Genomic DNA, 20,581 nt, shown 5'->3' with positions numbered 1-20,581 from the left:
AACTTTGGACATTTCAAAGAAAGTTAAAGTTGTGGGTGGTGTCTGGTGTTGCTTTCTGTCATTTTGAAAATTAAAATTCATATGCCATATATTTGGTGCCTCTCGGGTATGCAGAAAAGTCAGCAATAGCATCTCCGAGTCAAGAAATGCAGGAAAAAAGACCTGTGCAGAGGTTTGCAGATATCAAGTGTGGACCAGCCACATGTGCCAAGTGGCTATTGTATTGGACAGCATAATTCTAGAGCATCTGATAGGAAGTCTTCCTGGCCAAGGCACTATTGAGGATTGCATGTTACTCAAGGTCCAGTGGAGGAAATGGCTTGCCCTCCAGCCAGACAGGTCTTTCTCATGCTCCCATTCAGTCTCTTGTGTTAAGTCCTCAGTTCCCAGCCAGAAGAGGCAGCATCTAGTCCCCTGCAGAGCACGCCATGCCCCTCCCAGCTCCGTCACCCTGTTCTTCCGGCAGCAGCATCAGTCTCTGTCAGCAGATTGGTTTCATGTTCAATTCTGCAGAGTTCGTCCTTCCCTCTACCCTCCCACCTCCTGTGGCTCTCCTGGTTCCCAACGCTTCCCAGAGTCCTGTTAGCGTCCACACAAAAAAGACCATTTGGGGGCCCACATGGTTTACTCTCCTGCCTGGATGCCATTTGCCTACCTCTCTCAGGCAAACTGGTTTCTAAGCACCAGCAACAGGTCACCTTGGTCCTTCAGGCTATGCTCAAATGGCTGCCTTCTTTAGGTCATAGCTGACATTCCTGCTTCACCTTCTTCTTATGGGACAGGCATTGCTGACTCCAGCTCCAATAGCCTGGATGGTCACAGCTGCTTCAGTGGCTACTGAAGCCAGCTGTTGGCTGGGTGTTCTGAGTTTACCTTTTTCCACAATGGCTTTTGTCTCTTCAGACCATCCCAGCTTAATACCAAGTGGTGTCCTCTCCCAACGCACTTCTAATCATAACAGACAAGACTGGTCACTCCTACAGTCATCCTTCCCCAAGCATTTGGTCACAAGTATGAAAGAACACAGTACAGTAGGCTCTTATTAAATACTTGTTGAAGGAATATGTGAAATATCAAACATTCCCACAAATAGCCAAGTGTCATCTCTTTTTTTTTTCCTTCACTTCTATGCCAGTATTTCAGGTGAGAAGACCACAGCGGTGATTTTATACTTTTTTTCTGTAGCCTCACTCTTCCCATCTCCAAAAGGATGATCAACCTTTTTTAAAAAAAGTCTGTGTCCAAAATAGGTAACTAATACCATATTTCTGGGTCTTTTGTCTCCTGTATCTCCCCCAAATCATTAAAGTAATGCATTCTATACCACACTCAAGCCCCACACACTCAGATTCCTCTTGAACACGCTCCCTAACACACCTCACAGGTCTCGGTTTCCCTTCAGCAAAGCCATTATCACTCTCAGTGGTCTCCTCCAGGCCAGCCATGACCCTGAGAGCCGCTGGCTGATCCATTTTACCAGTCATTTAACAGCATGTGAGCCGTTACCAACCCCCCAGACTCTAATTCTAGAAGAGGCATGACACTACGGTGCTGCAAAGCAGTATACCTGGTGTTCCAGTTATCAGCTGCTGTGACACAAACCCCCCTAAAACTTGGCAGCTTCAGGTAGCAATCTTGTTATTCTGTCTCATCATTTAGTATGTCAGGAAGTGGAGGGCGGGGTTCAACTAGGTAATAATTCTGTCCATGTGGCATTGACCGAGAATGCCTGGTAGCATTCAGCCGGCAGGTAGGTTGGTCTGGAAGATGTAAGATGACCTTGCTTACATATCTTAGCATGGACAGCAGGCAGGCTGAGCTCACATTGGCACTGACTGTCCACTGGAGCAGCCACATCTGGCCTCTCCAGCACGGGAGTCTCAGAGCAATAGGTTTTCTTACATGGCAGCTCAGGGCTCCCAGAGAGACTGTCCCCAAGATAGCTGCAAACCTTCTTGTGACCTAGTCTTGGAAGTCCCAGGGATCACTTAACGGGCATTCCATTGGTCAAGCAATTCACTAAAGCAGACCTAGATTTAAGATAAATGATTAAAAATAAGAGAATTAGACTCCACCTTCTTGCTGGGAGGAATAGCAGAGAATGTGTGGTCATCTTTAATTTACAATACCTGGCTTTTTAAGGATCCTGAATGGGACTCACAAGTAAATCCTTTTAATGTCATCAGTAGTTTCTATGACTTTAAATGAAACAATGTATAATGAAACCAATGTTATCATGAGCTAGTCTATATAAATAGGAGTTAAATTCCTACAACACCGCATCAACATTATAACAAAATGACGTTGAACCAAATATTGTTCAAGGACCTGTGGTGTATCCATTGAACACATCAGTAGATCTTGTCTCTAGATCTCACTGCCTTAGTAACTGAAAAAGCTTCTCTTAACAAGAAAACAGGAAACAGACCATGTATAAGATGGATTGGATTTTCCTCACATAGACTCTTATCTGCTTCTCTGATCCTATGTTTTTCTTAAATTTTCATCTAGTTATTAATACCCTTATTTGAGTATTCTCTATTTTTTCAGTTTCAACATTGATTCCTGTGCTCCTTTCTCTTTGCTTTAAAAATAGGCAGAGAAGCTGGACAAGTCAAAGACTCTAATCCCACAAAGTCTTGCCTCTCTGCCACTGGAATTGAGAGTGTGGCTGTCAAGAAGGTTCTCGGTATTTTAATAATTCACCTCTTCTACACTGTTTAATGTGATGAGGTTCAGAAGATAATGAGAAGGTCACTGATAAAGAATATGAATTCAGGCTTCTCCCAAACCTTATTTATAAAACCTTTTTAGAAATAGATCAAGGCTGAGTATAACTATGGGTATGAGTGACTCAGTCAGGGATTCCATTAGCCTAGTAAAAACTGTTTAAAGAAAGCACCATGGAGTATTCAAGTATATAATAGTTTTTCAAATGTATGTATTCCTTGAACAAGCTACAGACAATGTGATTTTATTTAGTCCCTTCCCTCCTAAGTTGCAGGGAGGTTAAGAGAGTTTCTTCTCACCAGTTCACTCTGTTTGGCAGAATATTTTTATTTGCTCCTTTGTATGAGATTGCTGGTCATCTTTGAGAAGAGCTAGATTGACTTTACAATGTTATATTGATAGCAAATTACAATAAAATGGTGTGAGAGTGAGTATGCTGGTAAGATTCCAGAACACTTCCGCATCAAGATATGCTCATTGCCTAAAAGAAATAGACGCCAGCTAAATACGTAGATGGTTTAATTATAAATTTTGTCCTTGAGCTAAATGAAACCCAAAGAATTTTAGTTAGGGCTTTTCTCAGACCAGACAGACTGTAAATCAGAAGTACAGATCAATAATTTTTTCAACTTTGTTGAACACAAATAATCACTTAGATTTTTATAGAGAACAAATCCAGGAGAGCTGATTGGAGGATTTTGCTGCTGGGGCATAAAAGGTTAGAGGAGAGCTTAATGTCCCTGTCATCATCCCTCACTCACTAGGGAGCCTCTGGCTGGGTTCAGGATGATGGACCCGGAGAACCCGAGATGGGAACAACTTAAGTTACATTTTAATCAAGCCCCAGGGAGGAAGGGAGAATTTTGTGAGGTCATTAATAGAAAATAGCAATTGTTTCTTGCTCTCATAATCATTTGTGCACCTCATGCCTGAACAGCTGGATAAATTAACAGCTGTGCTCCACACAATCAAATGAGTACATGGGGAAGCTACATGAAGGTTGGACCTCTCTCCCTAAACTGACTTTTCTAGTTCTTCCAAAAGGGCTAGAATAGATTAGCAGCATTCTGATACACTTAACTGAGCAAAACTCATAGAAGTTCCTTGTGGAGTGAACGTTTGCTAAACTCTGCTGGTGGTAAGTGCGTTTGCAGTAGCCTTGTTCCCTGTGATCACAGATATTCCTTTGTATTGGAGACTGATCCCTGGAGGGGAAGCACTGAGGTCCTATATATGGTAGAGCTGCTAGTGCTGAAATGATAGTAATAGCAATGCCTAACCCTACAGGATGCTCAGTGCTCTGCTCAATGCCCTGCATATATTAACTCATTTAATTTTCACACACACACACACACACACACACACACACACACACATACACACAAAACTAAGAAGTGCTAAAGTATTTACAGATGAAATCTGGAATTTATGTCCAAGTTATGGGGACAGAGAATATGGCAGTACAGTTGGCCATGATTGAATGGTGGTGGGATGTGAGGTACATTGTTTTATTCTGTGTACTTTTATGTGAGTTTGAAATTTCTCCATAATAAAAAGCAAAACAAAAACTAGGCAGTGGATACTGTTATTTTCTCTTTGTTGCCCATGCTCATACAAGCCCAGAGGGTATGCATCTAACCACTGAACCATGGTTCAGGGTGCAGCAGTGAACAGCACTTGGGGTACTGCAGGGTGTTCTAAATTGTGAATGGATGAAGCATAGCAATACTCCCCAAATGCCAGAGACCATCTGAACTACTAGCTCAATTCACAGTTTCCGTGTTGGATTGAACTACATTTCTGTTATTATATCATATCTTTGTGAAAGTGGCTTTTCAGCGCTTGTGATAAAAAGCAACTACCATGTGAAAATCAATGTGGAACAAGAACTCAGGGTACTTGTGTCCAATCTGATTCTGAGGTTTGAAAAGTCGGGCAGTCCCTAATAAGTGTACACATCCCATTAGGAAATAATTACAGTATTATAGAATAAAATTAAAATGTTTTTCCTTTCAATGTATGTGTATTTCTTCTCAATTGGCTACTAAATTATTAGGACATAAATGCTTCTTAAGTCTTTTGGACCTAACTAAGTACCCTGTGACCCAAAATTTTTGGAACCCCTTCACTATACAATACTGCCTAAGATGTCAAAGCTAAAACATGGAGTATCTGAATGTTGGCCCCCTGGGCTAGCTCAGCCTCATCACTGAACACAGCACAAGTTCATGCACTTACCCATTCAACCAGTACTTACGAAACACCTATTTTGCCAGGTGATATGCTAGACACAGGAGATACAGCAGTGAACAAGACACAAGCATCCCCTAATGGGGCTTATATGCTGGATGCGAAAAACAGAAATTCAGAATTAACAAACAAATATGCATTATCCTAAATTGTGATAAATGCTAAGAAAGGGACAGAAGCAGTCCAGTGGGAAGGAAAATGTGGTAGGGCAGGGGAGTGGTAAGATTTTATACAAGGCGGCCAGGAATGGCCTCATCATTGAGATGACGGTTTGGTAAAGACCTGAAGGAGGAAAGAGAGCTATCAGCCACTTACTTATCCCTTAATGGGGGGGGGGGGGGGGGGGGACATTTAGAAACAGAGCCCTGGAGTTAAATTGTCCAACAAATAGAAAATGAATGACAACTGGCCTACATCAGATAAATTAATGAAAAAAAAAGAAAGAAAAACAGAGTATAATTTTTCTGTGGATTACCTGACTTCATCGTTTTCAGTGGAACCCAGATTGAGAGGGTAAGAGTACAAAGATAATAAATAATCACATCAACTCAGTACCATGCCTCAGTTACAGTGTGAAGTGAAGAGGGGCCTGGAGATTTTATGCAAATAAGAAGTCATATTATCATGATTTGAGATGCTAAATGGCACTAGCTAAAATGCCTAGAGATTTTAATGGGATCTATACTATACTAACACCAGCTGCTCCTGTAATAAGAACAATATTTTACCTTGGTATGGAGGTGTTTTATGAAGATGGGCGTGAAGTGCCATGAGGGGACGTTTTCTGTTGTTGAATGATGAGTAACATAGTACCAGAAATGTTAGTAGTGATTAGAACCATCAATCAAGCAGTAGGTTATTTTCCTTTTAGTACCTTTTAAAAACCTTGTAAATGAAAATATCAGAATTTTTTAAAAGCTTAAATCACCACCACTGAATTTTTTCATGGGACAGCTGCAACCTTCACGGAGCTGTGGAATTTCTTTGAGCCTCGCCCAAGAGAAGAGTCAAGATTCGTAGATTACAAGCCTGCTGGATGTCCTGTGTTCTTCAGCTTGCTTGTTGTCTCGCTTCTGTGTCCTTAATGAAGCCATCAAACCCAGAGGGCAGGGCTCCTGAAGGGATCAGGAGCCGTTGCAGCTCCTTTGCTTTCCATCTTGGCTTTCCTCACCTCTGGACTCTTGGCAAATTAGAGGCCCAGATTACCACTCTACCACCTTCTCCCCTTCCCAGAAAGTTTGGAATCAGTCCCACGGTAGATCATCTCAGGTTAAAATCCATTTCACAGAGCAGAATCTGTAGTAGTTCCTTCCCAGTCCTGACTGCACATCTGAGTCCCCCCAGGAGCTTGATAACAACAGAAATCTGGATTCAGAGCATTTGGGATGAGGCCCATGGATTAGTGTGTTTAACAAATGCCTCAGATGATCCTGTTAGAAAACAATTCATGGGTGTTTTTAAAGGGTGAGTAGTTTACCAGATTGACAAAGGGAAGAAGAGAATTTTTTTTACATGTGGATATAAAACGCCATGTGTACAAGTATGGATGAGAGAATATGTGTGGCAAATTCAAAAAAGTGCAGGTTTTTAAACTGTGCTCACAAAAGGTGCTTGAGTGCGTAAGAAGCTATTTTATAAATGTCAAGGGTTCTTAATAAGAATTCTTCTAATAAAGGTTTCTTTGCTAAGCCCCTTTCTGGTTCTCCTGTTTCAGCGTGACCAGGTGGTGGGTTCCCTGCCCTGTCCTCATTAAGCCCAGCGCCAGGGTCTGGGTTGATCTCGGGCTTTCCTTTGATCCCACCATGGCTTCCTTTTATTTGTTCTTTGCTTTGGCACTGATTGTCATCATAAGAGAGAAACAACATAGCTGGAACTTGGTACTTGGCTGCTGATAAAATGCATCAGGCAAGCACAGCCCACCCCAAGTGCTCTGCAGTTGGCGGGGAGTTTATGTGGTTTTTAGCCTGGGAAACCTGGAGACAGTTTTCATCAAGTTTTTTTCAAGCATCTATCTCATACTCTCAAGCACCAAGGTCCTCTCCTCCTCCCCTCAGGCAGGCAGATACCCTAGCCATAAGCTCCCTATTGAAGATTTCTGAATTTATTATCTACTTGATCAAACAAAGCTTTGTGGAGAACTCTGGGCTTGAGATAGAAGACACTTGGCTTCTAGTTCTATTTTATATGCTACTTATTTTGTTTGACTTAAGCCAAATAACCTAGCAAAATGAGACATTCTCTACATCTCAGTTCCTCTTTCTATAAAATTGGCATAATAGCATGCTTGACTTTCTGCGGGCAGGAATAATGAATGAGATCTATGTGAATGCAACTTTGAGAAAAGGGATATATACTACAAATGTGATACTGTACCTTAAGAACAATAGGGAACCAAACCTTGCATAATTTAACTTGTAAGACCAATTGCTTTTTCTGAGACACAAGGAAACATCGATTTACCAGTAGCTACCTTTCAGGAAATGTTAACTGTCATTGAAAGTATTTACATCTAGACCATCTGCCGTTCATCAAAGAATTTGGCCCCCAGCTCTCTTCAACACCAAATCCACAAATGGAGTCAGTCATGCCTGCCTTTGGATTCCCGTTGACATAAATATTTCCTTCCATGACAACCTTTATCACACTCCTCAAAGGCAGAAGCCTTTTTTATATCTGTCCCCAAACCTAACACAGGGCCTGGTACCTAGTAAGCCTTTAACCAACGTTGGCTATTAAAGATTGAATTTGGACACTGTCCAGCATTGGATTCGATGCACTTCAGGCCAAAGATTAATACAGTATACATTCCTGAATTGGAATGGATTTTAAGGATTCATCTTGCCAACTTCCTGCCCTTCTCCAGTGCCAGCTTTTAAGCACCTAACAAATTAGGACTCTTTATGTTTAGTTCCTTCCTGAGAAGGACATTGAGTGGTCTTGTGAGCTAACTCATCAAGCACGAGCATCCTTTGTGCCGCTGAAGTCCATTTCCTCTTCATCCACTTAAATGAAATGAGAGTAGAACATGCCCACATCACATCTTGTGTATAAAAGTTTTTTTTTTTGTTGTTTTTTTTTTTTTACATAATTGGAGACTCTTCTTTTAGAATCTGATCTAGTTTAGGTTGGAAGCAGGGACAGTCATCTTAATTAGAGTGCAACAGAAGAGCTAAGAAATTGTCAACTTGAATTTTAGAATTACTTCCAATGGCAGCTAGTAACATAGAAATCAGCTTCAGTACACTGAAGGCAGTTGCTTCAGTTTGGAGCTCTGCCATCCTTTTGCAAAAGGTCTTGGATTTGTTATGCCTGAATATTAATTTTCTCTCCTGTGTTTAGTCCCTTGTGCCATTTCTGATGTGATTTGAGTGAATTTAATTTACTAGAAGTGCTTTTTGAGATAATAAGTATTTGTATTTCTTCTTTTTATAAAAAACAGAGCACCATCAAGCAGAAGGAAACTGATAGTATTATGTGTAAGGAAGAAAATGTTATTGCCCAATAAAAATGTTCCAACCCTAGAGCTGTTTTGAACTGATAGAAACGTGGCTCCAGAATTCTTTGAACTTTTCAGAAAAATGTGACAAAAAAACTGGAACCACTATTTTTGTGTTGTTTTGCTCTTTTAAAAATTTTTCGATTTAGAGTTGAGAAACGAAACAAAACTATAAAACCACAAGAAGATACAGTGCTATGTCACAGAGCCAACACCTCATGCTGACTTATTGCAGAGGATGTTTTCTCTACTTCCTTCAAATATGATTATTTCTGGACAATTCAAATACAAATATAAGGATTATTTTTGAAGATGGGGGATTTGCCTCCTGTGATAATCCTCTGCAAAAAGATAGAATCAGTTTACTTCCCAGGTGGCAATATTCAGATGTATTTTAATTGGTTTGCTTGATTATTTTTTAAACATCTATTACTATTGATGGGCACTACTTAAAACTAAATGTACATCAGCTTTTATTAAATGGCTACTACTGAAGTGGTGAAGTCAGGAAGTGGTAGTCCATTCCCTTTAATGATATTGACTGACTCACAATTGGGGTAATTTCAGGTTTATGAGATTTCAGACATCCATATGTCCTTACTGTTTCCTGAAGAATTGTTTTGTTTTGTTTTTTTAAGTATGTACCATTTCAATCTAATGAGACCAGACCCAGATGAGTAATGTACATTCCTTGACTGAAACCAAATTTCATTGATGCTAGGAGTGTTACCATGGGCAGACAGTATTTGGTCTTTATTAAGGGCTGTGTTTTCAGCTACTCACCACTATGTAGTTTTCTAACAATAAATCGTGGGAAAAGATAAATTTAAATAAAACTTGAGATGCCAAACTTATATATTATTAACATACAAGTCCTAAGCACTTTTCTCATGTTTGTTTCATAAAAAGGACAAGGTTGGAGATTATCAAAATTTTTGACACAGGAAACACACAGATTTCCCCAAACCCTGAGAATCATATTTTTTGGATCTGGAAGGAGCCTTTGAGAGCAGCTGCTGTAGAGGGAGGGATGGAGAAGTGGGCAGAGCAGAGCCTGCTGGCCATTGTCTAGCCATGTGACCCAGGGCTTATTAGGCAACCCTTTGGCCAGGCTACCTTATCTGTAAATGGAAATGGTGCTCATGCATATGCCTACCTGGAAAGTTGTGAGCATGAACTAAAACCTGAAAACATTATGTGAGCTATAAATATAAAACTCAATGTCAGGGTTGGTTGTTACTATGCTATCCTCTAGCAAATCCCTCACTTTTTCAATGAAGAGAAGAAGTGACTTGCCTAAGAGCATTCTTTGGCAAAACCAGGTCTGGAATTCAGGATATCCCAATACCCAGTCCAAGTGTCTGTGAAGACACAGAGAGCCAGGAGGAAAATGATGAGCACCATGCTAGGGCTACCACTGGCTGCTGGGCAACTTGGTTGCACTACTTTGCCTCATCTGCTCCAGAGGGAGAAATAATTTCAGGCCAGAGGTGGTGCTGCCAAAGAAGCAATACCAGCCCTGCAGCTGGGCCCACCGAGGAAGAGACACCACACGGGGTGGGGTACACAGCTCACAAGGCCCCTGAATGAAAGCAAGCATTTTCCAGCACAGACTATAGGGGAACAACCTCTTTTTCCAAAAAGAAAGTACAAGACACAGCATTTTAAGACTGAGAAGAGCTCAGGTCCAAATTTTTCCTTGTCTTCAAAATTCTCTCTTATCTTATTTTCATTCCTGCTGCTCCTAGCAGGTCTAAAGTTCAAGTGTGTGTTTACCCTTGACATTCTGGTCCAAACATTAACAAAAGTCCCTTTTTATTTTTGGTTTTCTCTTAGTCATATTTGTTTTCAAAAGAATTTTACTTTAAAAAAAAGAATTTTAGTAAATTATTAAAGACAGGCAAAATAAACAAACTAAGCCAAAGTAATAAAAGAAACATTAAAGCTATCAAATCAGTGAAGTTGGGATTTAAATACTAGATTATCTACCTCCAGAGCTCTTACTTTTTTTAGTTCATGCATATAAAATAGCCATTACATCATTAAAACAGAAATTACACACGCACGCAGGAGGCAGGGTACTTAGAACTCTCATGGGATTTCTGTTTACACACAAAGTGTGTGAAAAATCTAATGCACAAAAAAATTGCGTTTCTGCCTGTGTTTTCAGAACTCGAAATAACAAGTAGCCAGGCTAACCAAGGGGTATATGTGAGTATTAAACTATTAATACCAGGTTGCTAGGCTGCCAAAAAATAAAAAACCTACACTAATAAAAAGCAATAATCTGACATTTTCACTGAGCCTTGTGTTTGTCCAGATCTCTAAGCCCACCCTTGGGGTGGGTAGGTAGACAGGTTGGAGGAGGGACCAGCCTTAGCCAAAGCCACTGATGTAGCAAGGGCCAGTGAGCAGGACAGAGGCTGTTGAGGGCCATTGGTGAACAGTGGGGCTGAAGGCTCGCACAGGAAGGTCTGGGAAACATGGGAAGGGGTGTGTCAGGGTGACTGCTAGAAACAAGGTTAGAATGAAAGCATGTCTAACTGATTCAAAGGTATAAATCTAAGCAAACAGCTTTCTCATTCAGTGGGAGGAAAAATAGAGAACAAACCAGCAAGAATGATGGGCCCCTGGTGACTGCAGCCATCCCCGCTTCCCTGCAGGGCCTAGTCTTTAGCTACCCAGTTGAAACAATAGAACAAGTCCCAGGCCTGAGCTGAAACCCTCAGATCCTCCTAGTCTCTGAAGGAAGTCAGAACAATATCAGTCTAACAGTTGCTTTTTCTTAAACGCATGCAAGTACACTAATAATGCTTATTAGGCCTATAGCTCACTCGAATTTAATTCAGAGTATTTCATTTGTGTCCCTGCGTGGTTGCCAGGACAGATGTGTGCATGGCTCAGGCATATTTCTCTCTGCCTGAGACAGATGTCAGGATATTGGGCCATGCTGGAACAATGCCAGCGTGTTTATCAGTGACAATATATTGTCAGCTTCCCTTCCCCAATGGGATTTCCATTTCTGTAGTTAAAATGCCAGTTTTAGCTCAGTAAAAGAGAGATTTTGAGAGAAGTAGAGAAAGACAGAAGAAGTGGGGTGAAGGTAGAGAAAAAAATAGAAAGTGGCCAAGCAGTAGAGGAAAGGGAAACTTTGGGTCACTCATTTCTGTCGCTAAAATGGTCCAGGTTTTTTATGATTCCCACACATGACTGGGATTTACCTTGGGAGTGGGGAAGGATTTAGAAAGCAGAATCCTGGGCTCCACCCTAGAGCTGCTACTTCTTAAGGCCCAGGGACCTGTATATTTTTGAACTCCCCGGAAGTAGGCTTTGAGAACCATTGGCTGAGGTCATTGCTATGGTTTCTTTCTAGACTCAAGAAGCTTTGCTAATGAGAAGGGAGAAAAAGGAGGGGTTGGGGTGAACACAGAGGACAGGACTACTGTATCGATGTTGCTTTGTCCTGGGGAAGAAGCTGACCTCCTGGTAAAGATGATAACATACAAAGATCAGAGAAGGAGAGGGAGGGATGCTTGGTATAGGTGTTTATTTCTTTTGTCAGTTATTTCTCTAATTGTGGACAAGTGCCTGAGAGATGAGGCTATTTTATTCCTACCTCATGAGTCTCAAATGCGTTGATCTTTTTGACATCTTTGTCCATCTAATGTGCCCAGACGCTCTAAGCTCCTGCCCTCCCCTGATGGACCACACCACCAGCAAACGAGAGAGTGGGGAGAAAGGAAGTGCCAGCCCACTGACTTTTAGTGCCTCTTCCTGGCTCCCGGCTGCTGAAACCTCTCTTTGGGGATTTTTTATGAATAGGTTTCTATTAACTGTGCAGAGTAGATAATTCTCCCAATCTGCCAGAAGGAGCAGGTGATTGATTCCAACCAGAGGCCCGGGAAGAATTTTTCCTCCCATTCCTCTCCCGCCCCTCACGAAACCTTATCAAGGCTTTCTTAAAAGTTACAAAAGCTATATAAAATGTCTGGAAAACAAAAGATCCCCTCAATCTCAATACCCTATTTTCATTTTATGTAGTCCCTTAATAAATGTTCATATTTGTATTTTACATAGAGTACTAATGGTTTTCATGGGACCTCTTCTTTGATAGACATTCTCCTCATTGCTGTAAAGCCTTATTAATGATCTTTGTAAAAGCTGCAAAATTCTCCATCTAGAAAAGGTATCACTTTGTTTATTAAATCCTTACATAGTGCTTCTCACAGTTTAGGTACATAAACATTATAATATATTAATTCATTTCATCCTCATAATAGTTATAATTAAAAACTCATTTCACACTTCTAACCAGCTCTGTTAGGCTCATCTTATTGGTGAGGAAATAGAGGCTCAGAGAGGTTAGGTAACTTGCCCAAGATCACACAGTGGGTGAGGGGCAGAGAGAGGAGTATGCTCTTCTGTGCTCATTAACCACTATGCAACGCTGACATTTAACTACCTTTCTACTGCTTAACATTTAGGCTGCACATAGTGTTCTCAAATTATAAATAACTGCAAAGAACATCCTGTTGCTTGTAGCGTTTTCATTCTTTCAGATTATTTGTTTAGGATAGGTTTACAGGAGAGCTGCCTGCCCCACTTCATTGGGAAAATCTGAGCTCTGGGGAGGAAGGACACTTTCTTGTGTGTGAGGTTGTTAGTGCTTGATCATGACCAGGGCGATCTAGGAGCAATAAAGGAAATTATAAAGCTCACAGCTTCATGAAGGTGAAGGCTTAGGATATTGGATGACGCTGTTGATCAGTGCCTCCTTGGTGGCCTGATAGCCATAAAGCCACTCTTTGAACAAAAGAATCAAATTATCTTCATTTATTTCAGTGGTGGGAAATAAAAACAGAATAACTTAAATGGCAGATGGCTTAACCAACCAGTTGGTGGATTTAGTCCTTCTTTAACCTGGGTGTTTTGACGTCCTGTAAACAAGCTGATTTGGAGGTAAAGCCCACCTCTCTAGAATTCCAGTATAGGTGGAGATGGGGTTGGGAGTCTTTTGAGATGAAGTGTTAAGGGGTCTTATCTTGAAGCTACATTTGCATAGCAAGCACAAATTTATTTTTCTGCAGTACATTTGTTTATAGAGGATGGTGTGGAGTGGAGGAACGTATGGAAATTATGCCTCCCTCCACTGCTTGGTCCACTACTGGGTCAGTCAAGTCATGCTTAAGGTTTTTGGATGACAATGGACTAAACCCATCAGAAATCTTCATGGATCATAGGACATTTCTTTGCTTTTTCTCACTTATGATACAGGCCCACTGCTCTTCTTTGCCTACAGTGATATCATAAATAGCAAAAACTGAATATGGTTCCCATTCCCCCAGGGCCAACATGTATCTTCTACCTGACACACATACTCTTCTCCTGCAGCACCCCAATGTTAGCAACCCCCACTCTCCCCAATTATAGATGTAATTATCATACATTATTAGCACATTTTTTAAAACAGTCTTCCTGTCACAAGAAGTGATAAATATGAAAACCAAAAATGAGAAAGGTGGAATGTGAGAGTGAAATAAAAAAGAAATAGCTTATTTTTCCCAAGTTTCCAGGAAATTGCAATGTGTCAGTGAGGCCTTAGGGAAGTGTGTTAATGGCCTGGTTAGAATGAACCCCTGGACTGCCTCACAGGTTCGTGCCTTCCCTTGCTCCATAGCCACTGTATCATTTATCAAGTCATTGAAAGCTTTAAACGTGTTTGTTCAAAAGATGAAGATTTTTTTTGTTGTGGAGAGGGGAGAGGAAGTTTGTCCTGAGCACATTTTAAGAAAGTGAAATAAACATCTAAGTAAATAAGACTAACCTGACAGTGTTGCCTGGCAACCTACAACCAGCCTTGGAGCAACAGAGTTCCAGCAAAGGGAAATTGGGGATTTGTTCAGAAGAGCAAATTTACTACCTTTACTGTTTGCTGACTATGGATGCAATTGGATAAGGGACTCTACTATAAATTATAGCCAGAATTTGTTTTAATCAGGTACAGTAAGACACACAGACATGTAAATGACCACCCTGAAGGAAGAAGTTAACCTCACAGACCCCTAGAAACAGTAGACACGCTGTGCAGGGCCACACAGAGGCACCAGGGTCAGTCAGGGGGCGGGAGGAGCAAGGGGAAGCATGGGTGAGAGCCTTTATTGCAAGGCAAGCTGAGCAAGGTAGACAAGTTTAGGATTGGCTAGTTTAAATAATTTAACTGGGCATTGGCATGTAGGAGTGGTTCCTAGCTACCTAGTGCCTGGCTCTGTGGGGATTAGGGCAGAGGGATAGTGTCCTCCACTACTGTGGGGGCCTAATAAGTAGAAGTGACTGGGAGTATGGACTCAGCATATGAAAGGCAGACTCACAGGCAAGTTTACTATCTTTAAATTAGCTGACCATGGGAAGGGCAGACTTTTCTCAGGTCTACAAGGCTCAACATACCAAACATAAGAATACAGAAAATAAGAAAATATAGTTTGTACAGACCCACACACAAGCAGAGTCTACTGTCTGTTTTGTGATGTAAGAGGCATTGTGTTCAAGGTTCCAAGAGCATGTGAGGAATCTTAAAGAGCAACATTAGAGAGATGCTCCATTCCCTGTCCCTTTGATGCCCAAGTACACAATGAGCAACTCTATAGTCAGTTCTGATGCCAAGCAAAATACCTCAAGAAAAGCCATCCTTCTTTCAAGATCTACATATAGGACCCAAAGAACACTGAAGCATTTTCTGCAGTAGTAGCATGTAGTCCACAAGATGCAGGCTTGAGAGGTTAACTCCAACAGTGCAGGCCTCATGTCTGGTCATTCTGATTGGTCTTAATACAGAAAAGTGGAAAATGCATTTTCCCCAGCTCACCTGACAGGTTTAACCGGAGTTCAGGCATGAGCTGTGTCATTTCCTATCACACGCAGTGAGCATTGCTAAAAACCATTATCTGGGAAGACTATATTATGCCATGTTCAATTAGCTTCAGGAATGAGAATAAACATTTGCAGAGCCTTTTGTCTTTGTAAAATGGTTTACAAGCAACGGCTGGCTCACTTGTTAATAATTACTTTGAGAGATTCTTAACAATGCATATTTAGGAGATAAAAGTAATGATTTGGTGGGATTAAAGGAAAAGATAAGTAATAGAAAAGCATTTAGCACATTTTCAGTTCCGCAATTTCTGCAAGCCTGTACTGACTAACCATCATTTCCATTGCATTTAGTTCCACGTTCCTAATATTCAAAGCCTGACACAAATACATACACATTTGGCAAACCCATGTTTTAAGCTTTACATTACTCACTGTTTCTGATTGTCCTTTGGTGTCCTGATTTGCTCATAACATGGCCCCTAGTCAGGAAGCACCCTGTGAGTATACCTGCCCACCCACCCTGGGGCAGGAGGCCTGGCTCCTACCTTCCTGCCTCTGCCTGAAGGATGGCCCCAACATCTGCATGGCACCGCTAGGCCTCAGTGTTCTTGGCTGCAAATAACCAAGCAAGGAGTGTGCAGAGAAAACCTGGGACCTGTAAGGTCCTTACATCTTACATCCAATGAATCCATGATCTTACCACTTCATCTGAATCTGGAATGTGTGACTTTAGGCATCTTTCTTCTCATTAGCTCACTAAAAATTAAAACTGACATATCATCGTCATGCACACACACATACACACACACACCCCAAACTTTATATATCAGAGACTTTAAACCCCCCTTGGTGGACTGGAGACATATTCCAAAGCCATTCATTAAGAGTATAAAATTTCAGAAATCTTATGAAGCTTTTATCCTAATTTACATTTAATATGCGAGTGTCTTTACTCCAATCTTCATGTACTATTGACCCTCCAAAGGTCAGCATTACCCTATGACATTGTATATCCCTGGAACACCCCACACATGTGTCATACCTGCCCCCAAGTGTGAGCAAAATAGTACTAAGCCACAATTGTGCTCCTCTGGCTGCACTCCTTGGTGGACCCTCAAGTCTGAATGGAGGTCATAGACAGAACAATGGACCTCATATCCCTCTGTCTTGTATTTTAACTGTCTCTTGACTACTTGCTATTGGAGACTGAGGTGGTTCTGGAAATGTGATCTGAACCAGAGTCTTGTTTGATAATGAAGCTATCTGTTTTCATGACACTCACCTTCAATTTTATAATCTCTCTTTAGAAACAGATGTTTAGAGCCAACAGTGAGGGAAAATATCTCAAGACTCATCACTGTATATATTGACATATTATTTAGTGTTGTCATTTTGAATACACTGTTACATACATTTCAGTGATACCTATCATTTTTGGAGGGCAAACACACTACGCACTCTGCCTGTTTTACAACAGCCATGTCTGTCAGGGTTCACACAGGGACGATGTCACAGGGAGGCAGCAGGCGGGTTTGGGACCTTTCAAAGGCAAATCTCATGGACAATGAATTTAATCAAGATTTGCCAAAAATAACCCTTCCTAAGCATTTTACTATGTATAGAAAATTACTGTAATTTAATAAGTTGCTGAGTCAGTATACTTCTGAAAATAGCTTCCTAATGTCCCTCTCCTCAAATCAGGAAACTTAAGCACTGAAGGAATCTGGCCATTGTTTATTCATTCATTATGCTATTGTAATGAAACATGGAAGCCTGCCTTAGTCATTAAAAAGCCACATACCCCCTTAAAGTGAATATTGTTAATTTACTAATCCAAGGTTGATTTTTGAAAATCAAATCACATGTATATGTGACAGTTCACTTAGAAAAACTTGACTGTTGTCATAATGAAATATCAAGGAAATCTCATTTTAATTGATTACTTTGTTGTGGTGGTGGTTTCTTAAATCTATTAGTAAGATGAATGGTTGTATAGCACTGTAATTGCTGTTTCCTTGGTGCCTAAGCAGGAAATTGGAGTATCTTTCCGTTAATGTAGTTTCTGACTTTATAACTCTTCCTGGCTCAGGGCTTTTGTTTTCCCATGCATTGCTATGAAAGCCAACATAGCCATGTGGTAGCTGTTACTTCCAAGATGTGTCATGATATGAGAGCATCTTCATCAAGCCCTGCTAACTCATGGCTCTGACATCCTGTTAACTTCTGAGCCCAAACCTGCAAAATGGGAGTGATTATCAACTTCACTGACTGTCATGAGGATTAAATAGAATAGTGTAAGGAAAGGAACCACCATAATTCCTGACCTAGTTCTTCACCTTTCCTGCCTGTGCCATAAAATGGCTGTGGTCTTCTCCTTCCAAAACAGTGGTTGACATTCTGATTCAGCCATAATCATACAAGAATGGTCTGACAGAATGGAGACCTTACATATTACAGCTTTCTTCTGAACCTAGCTATACCGATTTTTTAACAGCTTTATTGAAGTATAAATTGCATACCATAAAAATCCACGCATTGCAAATACATAGGTTCTGTGACTTTCATAAGTATATGGAGTTTTGCAACCATCACCCAGTTCAGTTATAGGACATTTCTATCACCTCAAAAATTTCCTTGTGCGCGTTTATAGCAGCTCACCTTCACCTTTAGCCCGAGGCAACCACTGATCTGCTCTCTTTCTCTATAAATTTACCTCATCTTTACATTCATATGAATGGAATTGTACAATATATAGTCTGTTATATCTGGCTTCTTCACTGTGCATAATGCTTTTGAGGTTTATCCATGCTGTAACATTGTATTAGGGTTCTCCAGAGAAACAGAACCAATGAAATAAGATAGATATATAGAAAGAGGTTTATTGTGAGGGATTAGCCCACATTTTTACAGAGGCTGAGAAGTCCCACAATCTGCCATCTGTACCTGGAGACCCAGGAAAGCCGGTGGTGTAGTTCCAGCTCACGTCTAGAAGGAAAAAGAAAAGCTTACTAAGATTTAGATAGGAATTATGTCAAATTTATACGTTAATTTTGGGAGAATTGACATCTCAACATAATTGAGTGACTTTTTCAATCATCTTTTTATTTATAAATAATTTCAAACTTATAGAAAAGTTGTCAGAATAGTACAAACAGCACACATATACTCATTATTCATATTCACTGAATGTTAACATTTTTCCCATTTGCTTTATCATTATATGTATGTATGTATGTAATTATCTCTAAATTACTTGAAAATAAATAGCATATATCATGCCCATTGCCCCTAAATACTTCAGTGTGCACTTCCTAGAAATGACTTTGTCTTACTTAACCACCGTGTAGTTAGCAACTTCACTAGATTTAACATTGTTACAACTCTTTCACCTGACCAGCAGTCAACCATGTTCTAGTTTCACTAATTGGAATATGCCTCATAGCATATTCTCCTCCTGAACAGCATCCAAACTAGAATCACATAATTCATTTAGTTGTCATGTCTCTTTAATCTGGAACACTTCCTCATTCTTTCTTTGCCTTTTATAACACAGACAGCTTTGAAAATAGATTTTCAAAAACCATCCAAAGATTTCAGAAAATACATGTATTTGCAGTTTTGAACATAATTTTAAAATTATTTTAAAATATACCTTAAGATCAATGTTCTTTGCTTTTGCTTTTTCTGATGTTTCCTCCTGCTCCCATTCATGTTGTGTTTTCTAACACTGACTGATGTTAATTGTCGTCACCTAGTCAAGGTGGCGTTTGGTTTCTCCACTATGTGACTACCATTTCCCCTTACATTTACTAGGTCCTCTGACTTTCTTTTTGAACCAGCGTTTTCTGAGTGTCCCTAACAGGGTGAGGAACTACTCCAGTAGCAGCAACACTGCAAGTAATTGCTACCTCCTACAAAGGGAGCATTCATAATGGCATTAAAACCTGAAGACCTTTTTAATGTGTATTTAAGACTTTTCACTAATGCATGGGTTATTAGAAATAGAGAAAGCTGCTACCAAGTGGATGACAGTTTTCTTATCCCCCGTAATCTAATACAAGATTAACTTCTTTCCACTGTTCTATTAATACTTCCAGTCAAAGACTTCCCGATTTGATCCCTGCCATGCTTGCTCATGAATAAATGGATGGAGCTGTGTTCCTGTAGGAAATTTTTAAGAGTTTATTTTTTTTCTATTCCATCAAGTCAAAATAAAAGAACAGCTTAAAAGAAATGGTTCAGACTTCATTGGAAAGAGTAATACTTGGAGAAAAAAAAATATTTTTAATTGCTGCGGAAAATTAAAAGGGTATGACAAATCCAAAGCATGTGCCACCTCTCATCAGTATCTCAGCACCCAATTAATAGGAGACAATGACAGCTTTGTTACTAAATTACGTAGATGCTAATTGAAGGCACAACCAAATAGGAAGATCTGCTGCCTTCAAAGAACCTGCAGATTATTAGCTGTGATGTCAGGGACGGAACCCAGTTTCCAGACCCATTTCCAGTGCTCAGACTGACACTTCTCCTAGGAACATGCATGCTTTGGGAAGGAATGCTTGTATGTCTGGTCTTCCTGCTCAAAGTTACTTTTGTGTCTGAAGATGTAAATGTTTCCCCATTAATATATTACAGCCCATGTCCCCAGAGAGCTGTAACCTGCACACTAAAGCCATTTCTGCACCCAGCCCAACAGAGGTCTGGGCTGGCAGGGATCTGCTGGTGCTTTGATGCATGCACTCTATCCTGGGGATTAATGCATGGATTTGAATTTGCCTAAAAGGCTATGAAGCAAGGGCAGGTAGCATCCATTTAGGATTTGGAATGGCCCAGTCCTTAGAAATAGCCCACCCCAACCCACAAAATCTCATTACTATTGCTACATGTCTCAGAGAAATAACGATGACAGTGACAATCTGGATTTGCATAGCCCTTTGCCCTTCCAAAGCACTCCTGGAAATATCTCTTTTGACGCAATATAGCCACAATGCCTTGGTTTAAATTTCAGCATCCACATCCCCTGAGCCTGAAATTCTAACGTTGTTTAACCTTGCCATGTCTCAGTTTCACCATCTGCAATATGAAGGTACTAGGGGTTCCCCGCTCTTAAGTTGTCGTAGGAACTAAGTGAGATAATGCTAATTAAGTGCCTAGAACAATGCCTGGACACAGTATTGTAGTCATCCTAATATCCCACTGAAGGAGGTAAAAATGTTGATTAATAACCCTGCTTTG

General features: G+C 40.5%; 1 protein-coding gene and 1 pseudogene across 1 annotated transcript in view; both read left to right on the top strand.

The window, feature by feature from the left end:
• Window positions 1-20,581, top strand: part of TMEM108 (transmembrane protein 108) — a 287,613-nt gene that overhangs the window by 211,130 nt on the left and 55,902 nt on the right. The gene's annotated exons all lie outside the window — the stretch shown is intronic.
• Window positions 1,726-20,581, top strand: part of LOC150005099 (uncharacterized) — a 31,853-nt pseudogene continuing 12,997 nt past the window's right edge.

The sequence above is a fragment of the Furipterus horrens genome, unplaced genomic scaffold (assembly GCF_987537825.1).
Source record: "Furipterus horrens unplaced genomic scaffold, mFurHor1.1.pri manual_scaffold_7, whole genome shotgun sequence".
Classification (NCBI taxonomy): domain Eukaryota; kingdom Metazoa; phylum Chordata; class Mammalia; order Chiroptera; family Furipteridae; genus Furipterus; species Furipterus horrens.
This window is presented reverse-complemented; position numbering and strand designations above follow the sequence as displayed.